Source organism: Canis lupus, chromosome 8 (assembly GCF_011100685.1).
Source record: "Canis lupus familiaris isolate Mischka breed German Shepherd chromosome 8, alternate assembly UU_Cfam_GSD_1.0, whole genome shotgun sequence".
Classification (NCBI taxonomy): domain Eukaryota; kingdom Metazoa; phylum Chordata; class Mammalia; order Carnivora; family Canidae; genus Canis; species Canis lupus.
The window spans coordinates 23,603,948-23,622,271 of NC_049229.1; positions in this window are offsets into that span (position 1 = coordinate 23,603,948).

Below are 18,324 nucleotides of genomic sequence, written 5' to 3' on the forward strand. Positions count from 1 at the left end.
CTGGACTGAATGAGAGTTTTACATATTTTCAATTTCAAATTCTCATGTATTTGGATGAAAATCCTCATATTTTAGGCAAATATGGTCAGTGTTCTTACACAGTCAATATTTATGATGTTAAGCCTGTGTCAAAATGACTCTAAATGATCATATTTGGCAAAATATTATATGTAACAGGCCCAGAATTAAGTACAAATAGAATTACTGTACGTGGGAAGGGAAAACATCCAAGAGTTGTTAGTTTGTGCTTTTCAAAAAATGCACATGTACACACACAAACACAAACAACACAATGATAGGAAGTAATTAGGACATGATTTGGTAAGCATTCTTTTAAGAAAATATGTATTTTCCTAGTATCGCTTTTATATCTATACCTAAGACGTTATTTCTTTTGTTTTTGTTTTTTTCTTAAGAATTTATTTATTTATTTATTTATTCATGAGAGACATAGAGAGAGAGGCAGAGATACAGGCAGAGGGAGAAGCAGGCTCCCCATGGGGACCCCTATGCAGAACTTGATTCCAGGATTCCGGGATCACAACCTGAGCCAAAGGCAGATGCTCAACCACTGAGCCACCCAGGTGCCCTCTTTTCTTTATTTCTAAATATAATTCTACACCACTTAGAATGAAGTTTTCTTCTATTTGGATAATTCTAGAATAGGAATAGTTATAATTAGTAATTAACCTGTGAAAATGAAAATACCTCCCCTAACATATTAAAGAAATTATTATATAATTAATAGGGAAATTTATTAATTTGAATATTGAAAATGTATTCTTTTTATAGCACATATACACACACCTCAACTTCCACTAAAAAGGGCCCATCACAGAGTCTGTTACACAGAGTCTATAAATAATAGATAATGACAATGAAGAACAGAGGTGCCAGGAAAGCTAAATTAACCTATATGTTAAAAAGCTTTGAGAGAGTGACAATTATTTATATTTAATTATGTTTTCATTGATTCAATATTCATTGCCAGGATTTTCATAGCAGGAGTTACTTCTCCATTGACAAAATTGTCACTTTGATTAATCAACATAAGTTGAATAATATCTTCAAATAGATTTGATATATTGTTTGAATATATGAAGTTTGCAGATTCCTTTCTGTTGACTTCAAACGCAGACAATAACACATGATATTATATGATATACAATATATATAAGGTAGAAGAGAATTTTAAGAAGAGTTTGGTTTTTTTGTTTAAATCATGTGTAAGTGGACTACTTTTTTCTTTTTTGATATGAAATTTTTTTGTTTATCCCAGGAATTCAATAATGTCACTAGGTTCTACTCTGCTATTTATTAAAATTTTAATTAAATTAAGTTTATTTTTTTCTGCTTATGTGAGAGCCCCTTGGATTTTGCATGTTCAATTTTTATTTTAAATATTTGTAAAACAATAACTTAAAATTTTAAAATATTTTATTACTTTCATTATTTTATCTTTCTAATAAAATACAAATAATACATTATTATTGTTTTTGTTTTAGTTATTCTTTTCTCCAGTCATCTAAATAATTTTGGTGTTGGCTCTTTGTGTCAGTCTTCCAGGACTTTGTGATTCCTCCATAGCTGCTTTTTCATTTATCCATTTAATTCACATTATAAGTAATTTTATCAATTGTATTCTTCACATTTCTGACTTGGTTTTCTATATTGTTGAACCTACTTTTTAATTACGTATGATAGCACTCATCCCATTCACCCCTCTAATTGTTGTCCAGTTCTCTCTCAGGGATTTTGTCAAAGTTTTCATCTCCTCCTTCTTTTCTTTCTTTCCTTTTTCCATCCTTCCTTCCTTCTTTCATTTCTTCCTTCCTAAAGTTGCCTCTATGCCTAATGTGGAGCTTGAACCCATAACCCTGAGATCAAGAGATACATGCTCTACTGACTGAGACCAGGCACCCCTTCCTGGTTTTTTTCTTCATATGCACTTTGTATGCTATGTGCATAATTGTCTTTAGTTACAGAATATTTGCATAATTTCTCCATTGCTTTAAGTGAAATAATTTCTACTCAATCCTTATATTTACCAAAAAAAAAAAAAAAAAATTTGGGATGGAATTTTCTTGGCTACCCTCTGTGTTTACTGTACTATATCTTGAATCCTCTACTTAGAGGTTGTGTTGAAATTTTGTAAATTGAAGATATTTAATAAGTTACATAGTTTAGACAAATGGGTGGGGCTATGGAAGGTCCAAGGAAACCTGTTCATTTCTGTACCTTTTCTTTATATGATTCTTGGAAGCAGAGAAATTTGGGGCCATTTGCCCAATTAAGCAAAAACTTCTTACTTTCAAGTAGATGTCCTTAGATTTTGATGTATCCCTTCACATTGTGGTAAGACCAGAATAGATGGATAAATGAATGAATCAATGAATGAAGTGAATGAATGAATATATCAAGGCATGGCCTTCTGTATGTATGGGGCTGCCAGAATGCGTTTCATATATGTAAGAAAAGGGACTCCATATAGGAAAAGTCCCATTTTTCCAATTCTCCTACTTAGAATAGACAACAGTTAATTTGCTTTCTGAAGAGAGTTTATATTAGCCATACACCTTTATTTTTCTAAGTGGCTAAAGCAAGGTAAAGTTCTAAATTTTGTTTTGTTTTCTTTAAAAAAGCAAAACAAAACAAAACAAAACTCCTATTTCGATTCCTACCATATTTTTCTACTTTGGGAAAAGTAATTTTGTATAATTCACAATGTCTTCTTTCAATTTGGACACTATTTTTGTTTTTATTTATTGGTAATTATTTATATATTTTATTCGTATTATTTATATATTGCATTTGCAACATACCCTGAATTTCCATGACATAATATTGAAATGATCCTTAGTTTCAGCATTTTGGCTTTGGTGATATTTCGTTAATTATGATCTTTTACTTTTCTAAATCATTTTGCATTCACAATGACACATTTCTTGCACATCTTACTTCCTTTTCTCAATTTCAGCTCCATATTCCTAGGTAAGCAGAGTCAACTAAGCTTAATAGAAGCATGTGTAACAGTAAAATTTCTGTATTTTTTACACCCATTCTAGGCACTAGTATGACAAACTGATAGACAAAGTTAGGTAGTCTCTGGGTATGAAGTAGCTATTAAAATAGCCCATGTTCCCATTTATATTTTCAGTTTATTTCTCTTCTATTCCAGACTGGTCTTTCTATCCTTGAATACTTGATATAAATGTGGGAGTGTAAGGGAATGGAACATTTTAAGGTGAACAGGTCATTCTGCTTTTTTCTAAGAAGCCAGAATCAGCAATAGGTCTAATGAATAAAGAATCCGTTATTTCTACTTGTCAGAGTTAACATGCTGGAATAGTGCTTGGCAAGGAATATGAACTAAAACTTTTCAAAAGCAGAGATCTTTTAAAATCATCTTTCTTAAAACCTGTTTCAAAAAGTTCTCATCCAGTCATTTTATATTTTGACTTCATGAAAATTCTAAGTTTATATGCTGTATGGACACATAACAATTTATTGTTGGGAGACCAAAATCATGTAATATTTTTGAATATTTGTTCTTATACAATTAGAATATTTCCAAAACTGTGTTTATAAGTTGCATATTTTGGTAATGGTATATGCAGGAGTGTTTTCTATTTAAAATGATTTGTGTTTCGAATCTTATTATAAGGGGAAGAATAATTTTCCATATAAGTCAATTATTTTCCTTTCCTGTGTTATATGCCCTTTGGTATATATGTTTTTAGGTGGTTTGGGCATGCAAGTGAGCATGCATGTATTCGAGTGTGCACATGAGTGTGTGTAGTGGTGATATTATAAATAAATGTGATTTTTGTTAATAATAGAATCCCTTCTTAGAAGTACCTATGCTGTTGAGTGAATATATTGATAAGTCAGTCGAGTGGGAAGTGAGATTTCCCTAAAGGATGACAATGTGGTAGGCTGCCTTTTGTCTGCAATGATCTCTGACCCCTGGTATTGAAGTCTTTGTGTATCCTCATCTATTTGAGAATGGGCTCAACCTAGAGAATCTCTTTCTAATGGTAAAATATTCCAAAAGTGATGGGATGCCTCTGCTAGGATTAGGTTACAAAAAGACCTTGATTTTCCTCTTGTACCTGCTCTTTCTTTTTCTGATTGTTCTGATAAAGCAAGCTGCCAAGTCTGAGCTGCCCAGTGGAAAGGCCAACATGGCCGCAATCTGTGGGCCATCTCCAGACAACAGCTGGTGAAGGGTTAAATCCTTCCAACAACCATGTAACTGAACATGGAAACGGATTTTTTCCTAGATGAGTCTAGTGACTGCAGTCTTGATGGAACTCTTGACTTCAGCCTGTGAGAGACCTTAAAGCAGAAGACCCAGATAGTCTATGATCAAATTCCTGACCTACAGACTCTGTGTTATAACAAATGTTGTTTTAAACCACTGGTCTTGGGGTAATTTGTAATAACCAATACATTTACTTAGGATATATAAACTGTTCTCTGAGATGTTGTAGTCTGCCAATAACAAGACTTTTTTTTTCATTAGTGAGTGAAGAAAAATTAAAAGCCAGAGAAAAATTGTTCCCAATAGTAGCAATATGTGGCTTTTACCCCGAGAGGGACTTGGAAGGAAGAATCGAGGTGCCTAATACAAACTACTAGTGAATTTTGCAATGTGATGTGGTGTGAAGTTTCTTAATAATTTTTAAATAAAATCTTTAGTAAATTCTGTATTACTGACAAGATATTATTGAATTGAATCTCTACTGAAGGGATGTGATAATGTATTATCAGTGGTGTATAGTTGATGAGAGGAGCAGGGGAAAAATTGAGAAAGCTCTTGGGATGCTAACACATTAGAGCTACAGCTTCTTTATATAAAGTTGCTTCCTCTTTGACAATTCCCTAAATAACTTGGCTCCAACTAAATTAAGGTAAATTAAAGACATTTTTATTTTGGAAGAAAAGCCTGTTGGATGATGCTTATGAACAAAGATCACTGTTAAGATTATTGGACAGTACAACTTCTAATATTGCTAAACATTTGAGAATAAATATAGTCTAGGAAACATATAAAATATATTTTGTGTTCATAATTTGTTTGGCATTTTCTATGATAATTGTATTTTGTAAAACTGAATTAGCATTTGGCCTTAAAATATACTTTCAGGGAAAGTATTCAGGCCAAGATAATGTAAAAACCAAATTTCTGGAAAAATCTGTCTAATTTACATGTAATAGAAAGATACTGGGGATAAGGAAAAACCCAGAAAATAGCATGCTCATGTTTATGAATTAGAAAGGAGTTGCTGTGGGGGAAATCTACATTAATATTATCTTTATTTTGTTTCTTTTTTTAATTTAGTTAGAAATAACCAGAATATATGAAAGGCATTCAGGATTTGGGGGAGATATCAAGTGATGTAGTTCTCCCAGGTCTTTGCCAAGAGTCGCAAATTAGAATTTTTACTTAGCTGAAAATATATGCAACACTCATTTTGGAAAAAAATGGAACTCTACTGCATGTGAACAGAAAATAATTTGACTTTCACACCTCCTGTCTCCCTGCATGGGGTTATTTTCTTAACTGTCTTAGGGAAATCTCTTACAAAAAAAACTACCCCCCACCAGGGGGTTGTAACAACAACAAAAAAATTTACCACCCTTTTGTCACTCTTGGATAGAAATAATCTACCAATTTCTAGACATGATGGCCATTTTATTTCAATAATTTAAAATGATCGGTCCAGGGATCCCTGGGTGGCGCAGCGGTTTGGCGCCTGCCTTTGGCCCAGGGTGTGATCCTGGAGACCCGGGATAGAATCCCACATCAGGCTCCCGGTGCATGGAGCCTGCTTCTCCCTCTGCCTGTGTCTCTGCCTCTCTCTCTCTCTCTCTCTCTGTATGACTATCATAGATAAATAATAATAAAAAAAATTTAAAATGATCGGTCCAGATTAATAGTTAATATTCTAAATTTCATCAAAGAGCAAATCTCTTCCTTTTCCAGATCAGACCAGCTTCAAGCCTGGAAGTCTACTATGTGGTAACAGGAAAATAGTGGGTTTTCGTTTACTCTTCTACTTTTGTCTTCTGCTTCTCCATCAGCAACCTGACTGTGTGCCTTGATCCCTTCATGTTTGGAGCTGGGAGAGAGGGGTCATGAAGCAAAATGTTATTTGACTGGCACTGTCTTCTAGCATCAGTTCCTTCTGCACTTGAGAGCCTTTCTGGGTATGGAGATGGGTCTTGATTGCTGATTCTGTCCCTTATAGAGGGCTATTTTGGGTTCTTAGGAAATTCCTTTTTATTTGGGTTTTGTTACTTTCAGTTTCCTTAATTCAGATACTGTGTCCTTTGCCTACAGCTTTGCTTACCATTGTGTTTTTTATGGCCCTTTCGACTCATATTTACTCTGCTAAGATCCTCTGGCTCCTACAGGCAATTGTCTTGGGGAAAATTCCTTTATAATCTCTCGTGCGTTCTTTCTCCTTTTATGGTCACATCTTGTCCCTAACCAAGCATGCTAGGACAAGCTGGTCCCTGCATAGCCATCCCACTCTCCTTCATTGTCAAAAAAGCTAGCCATGCACAAATTTCAGCTTGATTCTTGTTTTGATCTTTGTAACTTACATACTGCTGGGGTCATGGATCATGTTCTCTGATCTCCACTAAGTCCCTCATCTCTTTCACATGAGGATAGGAGCCTAATGTGGAGGAAAATATGTGACAGAACCTCACAGTCTTTCCCCCCCAAAATTATTTCCCTGTTTTTGGTTAACACCATTCAGTCTCTTTTATATTTTTAGGGTGGTTATTGGACCAAGGATTGCCAGATACTTTTAGATCTTTGTGTAGTTTCACCTTGATGATCTAGCACTTCACTTTGAGACATGGATGTACTTCCCTAACTTTAAACAGAAGGAGTCATATTTAAACATTCTATCATTTATAGAATTAAGGCTTGGTATCTGAAGGAACGAGAGTGTCCAAGGTGCAGAAATGAGGGGTCACTGATCAGAAAGAATCAGTGGTATGGCATAAGAACTGAGTAACTTAAGTACCATGTCTTCAAGGAAAATTTTTCTTACCATTTTCTTCTACCTCACTGAACTCTTAATGACTACAGCTTCCCCTACTTTTAAGGCTTTTAAGTATGTGCTGTCTTTTTTGGATATTAATATTTTTTATTAAGTATATTAGATTTTTAACTGATTTTTTTTAGTTCCTTAAACGAAAGTTTCTCCTATTTCTTTATATTCTACACAACAAAATGGAATGCATATAATATATACTAAATAAATATCTATAAATAAGTCTGTAAATTTATTTCCATTGCAGACATTTCATCAGGAGGTGTAGCCTATAGAAGTCCAGGATTGCCTGGTAGGAAATTCATGGATTCTTAATTATATTCTCAATGTAGTTGGGTAAACACAGAGGTACTGACTGTGGTAGAAGGCAAAAGTACAGTAAATTCCATGTCATTAATAAACCTCTCTCTCATGTGTATGCATACTTGTATATTACATACTCATATAAAAATTGCATTGGTAGCAAAGATTCTGAAGATATCTTTTGGGCTGGGTCTTATAATTATGTTTTTCCCCAGTTGATGCCTGTCAGAACATATAGGACTCCATGTGAAAAAATTCCAGGTAATTTCATATTATTTTTGAAAATAATAAGTGAGTTTTTTGTTTGTTTCATTAGGCAGTGTTTATTTTGGTGGTTTTGAATTGAATTTTTAGGTACTCTAAAAATAGATATTTTCTGACAAATTATAAATCTAATCAAGGCAATGTTTTGTCATATTAATATGTCTGTTGGGAAAAATATGATTGATGAGAAAAGGTATCTGTTAATATTACATATCTAAATAACTTTTCCATGGTTGGCTTGTGTGTTAGGAAATGATCTTCAGTTTTAAATAATCCTTCATTGTTTCTTGTATGTAAGAATATCAACACCAATGAGGAGCTCCAGCAGGAAAGCACTAAGCTATTTGTCTTTTTCAATACATGTGCCAGGGCTAGGAAATGATAAATCTGTATGACTTCAGAGGACAAGTTTTTTTTTTTTTTTTTAAGTGAAGTTTTTTTTTTTTAAGATTTTTTATTTATTCATTCATGAGAGACACACCGAGAGAGAGAGAGAGAGAGAGAGAGAGAGAGAGAGAGAGAGGCAGAGACACAGGCAGAGGGAGAAGCAGGCTCCACGCAGGGAACCTGACGTGGGACTCGACCCCGGGACTCCAGGATCATGCCCTGGGCCAAAGGCAGGGGCTAAACTGCTGAGCCACCCAGGGATCCCAAAGGACAAGCTTTTAATTAAATGATACCCATAAGTCACCCTTTTTGTTTCCTTAGAGGGTTTTGAAAAAAGTCTTTCTAATTTGGTTTTAATGCTCAACTGTATGAATACATTCACCCAAACTCTAAATTACTTCACAATTTTCATTTCAATTTTTTCTACTTATTGTAAAATGTCACTTTTAGCATTTCCAGAGTCTTTTACTAGGCACTTTATTTATTATTGCCTAGCTACGGTCAGCTTTACAACTCTTAAATGTTTATAAATAGGGAAAAGCAACACTTTCCTGTAAAATCTTGAAGTGTTGCAACAGAAAACAAACTTAAAAAATGAAACTTCTCTAGAGCTTTACTAGATTTACCGACCATTTCACTGCTGGGCTGTGAGAGTGTCTTTTAAACCTCAATTTCAGAAGTGGTTCAGATGCCTTTGAATACATACTACTTATTTTTCTCAATAGCCCTTAAAACCAGTCTTAAGTTAGTCAGCTCGGAAATTAATAATAAGAGCTCAATAGTATTCTTCCCATTCACAAGACAAAACAAAAAGGGGGGGGCAATATTTGAAGGGTTGTAGAAGAGAATAAAATATATAATTTAGAGCACCGATTAAAAGCTAGGTTGTATTCCATGTTAGGAATTTTAGTCCTCATAACAGCCTCTTCACTATATCTCCCTTGGAAATATTAAAATGGAGAAGATTGTGTAGCTTGCCTAGAAAGGTCTGCAGTGGGGCATGGCATTTAAATCTAGGTTTTTTTCTCATTTCACAGTCAGATCTTCCTTCCTTCACTCCAATATAGTACTCACAGTCCTGTAAGAGTTTTCTTACTAATACATTTTATTTTTTATATTTACTTATTTCAAAAAGAGAGGAGCACACAGAAGGAAAAGAAGGACTGGATTCCCCACTGAGCAGGGCTCCACCCAGGACCCTTGGATCATAACCTGAGCCCAAGGCAGATGCTTCACTGACTGAACCACCCAGGTGCCCCCTACTAATACATTTTAAAGTTTTGCATATAATCTAGAAACAAAAAGAGGCCCAAATGATCCATGATAGTAATGGGATAAGGTTCTCTTTGTTATTCTTGCAATTCCTTAATTTATAGTATATTTTTAAAAATTTGTTTTTATTTGTATAGAGTGAAGGAGAACTCTGGGTAGTTAAATAACCTTAGGCTGAGGATAAAAATGTTGGGATGTACTCAATACAAGCATCCCTCAAAAAAATTGGAAAAAACAAATACACAAGCTAACCTCACACCTAAAGGAACTGGACAAAGAACAGCAAATAAAACCTACACTAAGCAGAAGAAGAGAGTTAATAAAGATTTGAGCAGGACTCAAATAACAACCAGAAGAACTGTAGAACAGATCAACAAAACCAGGAATTGGTTCTTTGAAAGAGTTAATAAGATAGATAAACCATTAGCCAGCCTTATTCAAAACAAAAGAGAAAAGACTCAATAAAATCATGAATGAGAAAGGAGAGATCACAACCAATACCAAGGAAATACAAACGATTTTAAAAACATATTATAAGCAGCTACATGCCAATAAATTAGGCAGTCTAGAAGAAATGGATGCATTTCTGGAAAACCACAAACTACCAAAACTGGAACAGGAAGAAATAGAAAACCTGAACAAACCAATAACCAAGAAGAAAATGAAGCAGTCATCAAAAACTTCCCAAGACACAAAAGTCCAGGGCCAGATGGCTTCCCAGGGGAATTCTATCAAACGTTTAAAGAAGAAACCATACCTATTCTATTAAAGCTGTTCCCAAAGATAGAAAAGGACAGAAATCTTCCAAACTCGTTTTATGAGGCCAGCATCACCTTAATTCCAAAACCAGACAAAGACCCCACCAAAAAGGAGAATTATAGACCAATCTCCTTGATGAACACAGATGCAAAAATTCTCAACAAGATACTAGGCAATAGGATCCAACAGTACATTAAGAAGATTATTCACCATGACCAAGTAGGATTTATCCCCGGGATACAAGGCTGGTTCAACACTCATAAAACAATTAATGTGATAGATCATATGAACAAGAGAAAAAACAAGAACCATATGATCTTCTCAATAGATGCAGAGAAAGCATTTGACAAAATACAGCATCCATTCCTGATCAAAACTCTTCAGAGTGTAGGGAGAGAGGGAACATTCCTCAGCATCTTAAAAGCCATCTATAAAAAGCCCACAGCAAATATCATTCTCAATGGGGAAACACTAGGAGACTTTCCTCTAAGATCAGGAACACAACAGGGATGTTCACTCTCACCACTACTATTTTTTTAAAGATTTTATTTATTTATTCATGACAGAGAGAGAGAGAGAAGCAGAGAAACAGGCAGAGGGAGAAGTAGGCTCCATACAAGGAACCTGACGTGGGACTCGATCCCAGGTCTCCAGGATCACAACCCAGGCTGAAGGCAGGTCTAAACCACTGGGCCATCAGGGCTGCCCCATCACCACTACTATTCAACATAGTACTAGAATTCCTAGCCTCAGCAATCAGACAACAAAAAGAAATAAAAGGCATTCAAATTGGCAAAGAAGAGGTCAAACTCACCCTCTTTGCAGATGACACGATGCTAAACATAGAAAACCCTAGACTCCACCCCCAGATTGCTAGAACTCATATAGCAATTTGGCAGTGTGTCAGGATGCCCAGAAATCAGTGGCATTTCTATACACTAACAATGAGACTGAAGAAAGAGAACTTAGGAGTCAATCCCATTTATAATTGCACCCAAAAGCATAAGATACCTAGGAATAAACCTAACCAAAGAGGTAAGGAACTATACTCTAAAAACTACAGAACACTCCTGAAAGAAATTGAGTAAGACACAAAGAGATGGAAAAATATTCCATGCTCATGGTTTGGAAGAATTAATGTTGTGAAAATGTCAATGGCACCCAGGGCAGTTTACACATTCAATGCAATCCCTATCAAAATACCATGGACTTTCTTTAGAGAGTTGGGACAAATAATCTTAAGATTTGTATGGAATCAGAAAATACCCCAAATAGCCAGGGGAATATTGAAAAAGAAAACCATAGCCGAGGGCATCACAAAGCCGGATTTCAAGTTGTACTACAAAGCTGCGATCATTAAGACAGTGTGGTACTGGCACAAAAACAGACACATAGATCAATGGAAGACTAGAGAAATCAGAATTGGGCCGTCAACTAATATTCGACAAAGCAGGAAAGACTGTCCCATGGAAAAAGGACAGTCTCTTCAATAAATGGTGCTGGGAAAATTGGACAGCCACATGCAAAGAATGAAACTAGACCATTCTCTTACACCAGACACAAAGAAACTCAAAATGGATGAAAGATCCAAATGTGAGATAAGAATCCATCAAAATCCTGAAGGAGAACACAGGCAACACCCTTTTTGAACTTGGCCACAGTAACTTCTTGCAAGATACATCTATGATGGCAAGGGAAACAAAAGCAAAAATGAACTATGGGACTTTGTCAAGTTAAAAAGCTTCTGCACAGCAAAGAAACAGTCAACAAAACTAAAAGACAACCTACAGAATGGGAGAAGATATTTGCAAGTGACATATCAGATAAAAGGCTAGTATCCAAGATCTATAAAGAACTTATTAAACTCAACAGCCAAGGAACAAACAATCCAATCATGAAATGGGCAAAAGACATGAACAGAAATTTCACCAAAGAAGACATAGACATGGCCAACAAACACATGAGAAAATGCTCCACATCACTTGCCATCAGGGAAATACAAATCAAAACCACAATAAGATACCACCTCACACCAGTGAGAATGGTGAACATTAACAAGACAGGAAACAACAAATGAGGGAAAGGATGTGGAGAAAGGGGAACCCTCTTGCACTGTTGGTGGGAATGTGAACTGGTGCAGCCACTCTGGAAAACTGTGGAGGTTCCTCAAAGAGTTAAAAATAGAGCTACCCTACGACCCAGCAATTGCACTGCTGGGGATTTACCCCAAAGATACAGATGTAGTGAAAGACTGAGACACCTGTACCCCAATATTTATAGCAACAATGTCCAATAGCCAAACTGTGGAAGGAGCCTCAGTGTCCATCAAAAGATGAATGGATAAAGAAGATGTGGTTTATGTATATACAATGGAATAGTACTCAGCCATTATAAAAGATGAATACCCACCATTTGCTTCAATGTGAATAGAACTGGAGGGTATTATGCTGAGTGAAGTAAGTCAATCAGAGAAGAACAAACATTATATGGTTTCATTCATTTGGGGAATATAAAAAATATAGTGAAAGGGATTATAGGGGAAAGGAGAGAAATTGAGTGGGAAATATCAGAGAGAGTGACAGAACATGAGAGACTCCTAACTGTGGGAAATGAACAAGGGGTAGTGGAAGGGGAGGAGGGCGGGGGGTGGGGGTGACTGGGTGATGGGCACTGAGGGGGTTACTTGACGGGACGAGCACTGGGTGTTATACTATATGTTGGCAAATCAAACTCCCATAAAAAATATACAAAAAAAAATGTTGGGATGTATTTCCTGGAGGTGAAGGGTCTGAGAAATAGCAGTGTGAAATTTCCAGGCATTCTGAAGACTGCACAGCCATATGGGGGAAGCAGCACAGATTGCTAGAGTTTATGAGTCAGGGGAAAAGAGCTGGACCAGAGGACAATACTATTTTCATCAGAGTTTACTGTAAATAAAAACTTGTGAAAATGCCGCATTTTATCAGCGTAAGTAGAGAAAATCTGTTTCTATCCATCAAGACTGTAAGACTGATAGGAGATGTCTTATAGACATCTGCCAATTTGTTTATTCAATAATAAAAAGCTTCTAGAACTGCTAAATCACTGAATATTGAGTCAATGAGAAATTTTTATGTTATTATACTAACCTACTGTTATCAAAATATGTTACAGGAAAAGATAAAATGCAGGGAGAACAAATTGAGTATTTTTCAGTTTATTCAACATTCTTCTCAGAGTTGTAGCTGGGAGCTATCTACTGGGATAATGTGATAGTAAGGGATAAAACCTCAAATTATCCTTGCAAAAGATGCATAAATAACTAAATAGAATTTAGTTAAATTAACAAGCTCCTTTTGGGAAATAAGTAAAATGATTTTGAGCTTTATTAAATATTTTATGTTACCATATCAATTATATATATATATTTAACGATTTTATTTATTTATTCATGAGAGACACACAGAGAGAGAGAGAGAGAGAGAGAGAGGCAAAGACACAGGCAGAGGGAGAAGCAGGCTCCATGCAGGGAGCCCGATGTGGGACTTGATCCTGGGACTCCAGGATCACACCCTGGGATGAAGGCAGGCACTAAACTGCTGAGCCACCCAGGGATCCCCATGGTTTATATTTTTAAAGTCTATTTGATATTATCTGAAAGTTATAGAATTCCACTATGGGGTAGAATATGCTTCAGCTCACATGTATATGAATGTTAAGATTTACAAAGCAGATACACTTGAATATATATATACATATATCAATAGTATATCGATAAGAAAGGTGAGAAAGATATATATTGTTAAGGATACATTATATATAGTATAAGTGTGAATATATTTAAGTACATGTTTTGTAAATATATATATTTATAAATATACATCTATCTATATATATTTTACACAGAATCACATTCAGTGCATAAGAAGTAGGAAGGCTAAACAATAAATTGAGCAACAATGTGATGGGATTGCATCAGACCAAGGTATGTCTCCTAAATTAAAAATACAAAATTATATGTTATAAATGTACTAGAAATGAGCATTCTATATGGGATAGATACTTGTTAACCAAACTCATAAGGAACTGAAACACAAACCATAGTGACAATATGTACTCTGTTTCCTACAACTGCAATGTATGTATCTGCTATTTCAATTAACTACTTTCTCAGATCAAAGGTGGTTATACCACAGTAGACATCAGGTGGCTGCTTTTCATGACCATAGGCTCAGAGAACAGTCTTGAGGCATTTCAGAGAATAGTCTTGAGACATTTCACTTATACGTTAACTATCTCTTTCTGTCTTCTCATTTTTATTCCACGTACTTTAATCCTTAAGTGTAGGTTTAGAAGTAAGGACTGAGACTAAATCTGAGACTTCCTTTGCCATAAACTAATAGATGGCAAGCATTTTCACTTTCCAAAGTAAAGCAAAGTGCTAGATTTGAAGCACCACTTATAAAGGAGGTAACTAAGAGAGAATTTGTGAACCATGGTTGAAACCATGTTTATAATTTAGGTTGAGAAGATGTGCCACAAACATAGGTTGGGATTTTAGTATCCACTCTTTTTCACGATTCGATATAAAATAAAAGAAACTTGGAATTTGGGACACACATTGGACAGTGGTCATAAGAATTTAAATGACAAGAGGCTGACTCCTGTATCCCATGATTACAATGCAGAAGACTGCCATAGGGAAGTATCTACAGCAATAGTGAGAGTGGGCCATTGACCCTGTTTACCATGATCCTATGTGTAGGCCATGATGAAGTTGGACTTGGATCTCCTTACGTCCTGAACAAGAGGGCCACGTGGAAGCTTGAGGAGTGCAGAAAATTTGTAGAAAGAGTGTAGAAAATTTCTCTGGTTGGCCATGGGCTGAGGGGAATAATATAAAATAACCAGACAGAAAAGTCACATTTACGCACATCCAGAATGCCCCAGAGAAAACATCCCCAGTAAAGAGGACCTTATTAATAATTTTGTGGCTACAAAATTTCTCTGTGAAAGAATCAGCTTTCAAAAACTTGAAGCCAGCTCAGAAGGTACCAGTCAAGTAAGGTATTTCCTAATTCCTCTAATTTTGACTCCTGCAGGAGGGGTTAGAAATTCAGATAGCAAACCGAGGAAAGAGGGAAAGAGAGTCTAGGAGAGGAAATAAAGCTCTCTATGTCCTTTGTCTACATGTGGATTTCCACCACTCCAAATTAAAGGAGAGAAGCCTTAATTGTGTATGAAGGTTGGAATTGTGGTTGTCACGCTGGGCTAGAGATTGTAAATTGTTACATGAGACTGACTGATTACTTTGTTTTCTAAGATGTAAGAACTAGGGACAACAAGCTAGCCCAAATGAAGTGAAGGGTTTGCAAAATTTGACAAAATTTGTCAAGAGAAAAATTTAAAATGCCTCATTATTGTATCCTATGTCCAGATATTTCGATATGCCGGATTTCAAGCACATCTCTATCAGAGGTGAAAACTCATGCATGGAAATATTGAAGCAAAACCTACATAATCACATGGTAAAGCTATAAATAGCATTGTAATGCTTTACATAGTGTGCTTAAAGTCAAGATATAAATTTAAATTTGAGAATTACCAGAACAGGAAAAACTATAGAGTAGGATTTTTTTTTCTATGTATTACAGGATCTTTAAGGAAAAGGAATACCCAGTCCTAAAGTAGGGGAAACTATTCAATTATTGCTTTATACTACTTCTTCTCTTTTGTTCCTATCTGTAATAGAAATTGGTAATGTCACTGTAGTAGAATGTATTTTCTAGAGTTAGCCATATCTCTTACCCCAATTGTTCTTTCATAATGCCCTGTGAACAAACTACTCCCTCGTCAGGAAGTAGAGTCTGTACCTCTACTTCCTTGAATCTGATTGGTCCTTGTTATATCTTTGACTGATAGAATATGACAGAGAGACAATGTCAGTTTCTAGTGAATTGTTTAGTCTTTTGGTAATGTTTAGTGGAGGATTTTTGCATCAATATTCATCGAGGATATTGGCCCATAATTTTCTTTTTTGTAGTGCCTTTGGTTTTGGTATCAGGATAATATTGGCCTTATAGAATGTATTTGGAAATATTTCTTCCTTTTCTATTTTTTGGAATACTTTGAAAGGAATAGGTATTAATTCTTCTTTAAATGTTTAGTAGAATTCACCTATAAATCCATTTGGTCCTGAACTTTTATTTTTTTGGTTGTTTTTTGATTTACTGATTCCATTTTATTTGTTGTAATCAGTCTGTTTAGATTTTCTATTTCTTCCTGGTTCAGTTTTATTTTTTTATTTTCCTTAAATATTTTATTTATTTATTCATAGAGACAGAGAGATAGAGAGAGAGAGAGGCAGAGACACAGGCAAAGCAGAAGGAGAAGCAGGCACCATGCAGAGAGCCCGATGTGGGACTTGATCCAGGGTCTCCAGGATCACACCCTGGGCTACAGGCGGCGCTAAACCGCTGAGCCACCAGGGCTGCCCTTCCTGCTTCAGTTTTAGAAGATAGTGTGTTTCTAGGAATTTAGCCTTACTCAATAAGAAAAAAAAAGAGAAAGGACCTCAATAAATAAAGTCAGAAATGAGAGAGGAGAAGTAATAATTGACAACACAGAAATACAAAGAATTATAAGAGAATACTATTAACTGGCCTCTTGGAACTCTCACTCTTACAATGCTCCCTCTGATACGAAATCACCATACTGTGAGAAATCAAAGCCACTGGAGGCCATGTGTAGATACCTTGTTGACAAACCCAGGGGAGCCCCTATCTGACATCCAGCAACTACCATTCATATACATGAGCCATCTGGTATGTCTCCAGCTAAATCTTCAGATGACTGTACCCCCAACCGATATCTGAGTGCGATCACATGAAAGACTCCAAGTGAAAATCTCCCACCTGGTTTCAATCAACTCATAGACTCATAAAAATAATAATTTTTTTAAGCCATTACGTTTTGGAGTGTTTGTTCCGCAGTAATAGATAACTAGAATTACCCATAATTCTAAATAAGATAAAATGCTCATTTCGTTTTTGCTTAAGTTTATGTCATTTCTTTGAAATGTAAGGAAGTATTATTTTATGCCAATATGCCTTATCTTGGGTTCTCAGAAACATAGCTTATGTGATAATGTTTTATCTGGTAGTGTAAATCCAGAGAAACAATTGGTAAAGGAAAATGAAGTGAGGGATCCCTGGATGGCTCAGCGGTTTAGTGTCTGCCTTTGGCCCAGGGTGTGATCTTAGAGTCCCAGGATCAAGTCCCACATCAGGCTCCCCACATGGAGCTTGTTCCTCCCTCTGCCTGTGTCTCTGCCTCTCTCTCTCTGTCTCTCTCTCTCTCTCTGTGTCTCTCATGAATAAATAAATAAAACTTAAAAAAATAGGAAAAAGAAGTGAGACATGAAGGGGAAAAATACAAATAAATGCTGGCATATTTCTAAAGTGGCTACAATGTTATAAACACAACTGCTGTCTGAATCATGCAAATGTCTCTGAGTAGGCCATATGGAGCTGTTGTGCCTCTGAATAATCCTCTGTGGAGAATAAGGGAGAAGAATTCATTCTATGGGTCCTTTGAATCTATTGTCTCTCATTAGTCTAAATCTGCCCAAAGGCATTTAGTCCCTTGTCCTTCCAGGTTGTGCGGCCTATGCCTCCTGGATAGCTGCTGAGGAATCCAAAATCATAATCTTTAGCATGGCATTTTATTTGGGTCTAGAATTTGTAGGGAGAGCCAAAGGCTTTATGGGTGGGATCAATCCATAGTTGCTGCTAGGTGCCATAATTCTTGGAACTTCTGCTTCACTGGAGCAATTGATACTCTGTCAGAGCCTGGCCCTCTCTCTGAGAAACCTTGAAATATCTAAGAATCTTAAGAGGTAAAGTCAGAACAGTGGCAATTGGAGCACTCCACTGAACAAATGCCTGAAGGATCAGGAGGCAGGTAAAGCCATGCAATGCAGGGGTGGTTTGTGAATTGGATTTGATAAAATCCACCCAATGAACCACTCAGATTCTCTCTTATACTCCTATGATATACAGATCTTCTCTAAGGAAGGGGGATTTGCAAGTCCAATAACTCAAGGTGGTGTTTCCAATATTTTGAAAAAGGCTAAAGAGAATTAAAAGACTTAGCTATAACTGTTGTTTGGGCCATAATTATTTCTTGCCATCTACCTTTCCCAGCATACATTCTAGAGTTTTTGTTATTGTTTTGTTTTTCCCTTTAGCCAGCACTTTGACTGGTCTATGTCATTTGTATTGTTGAA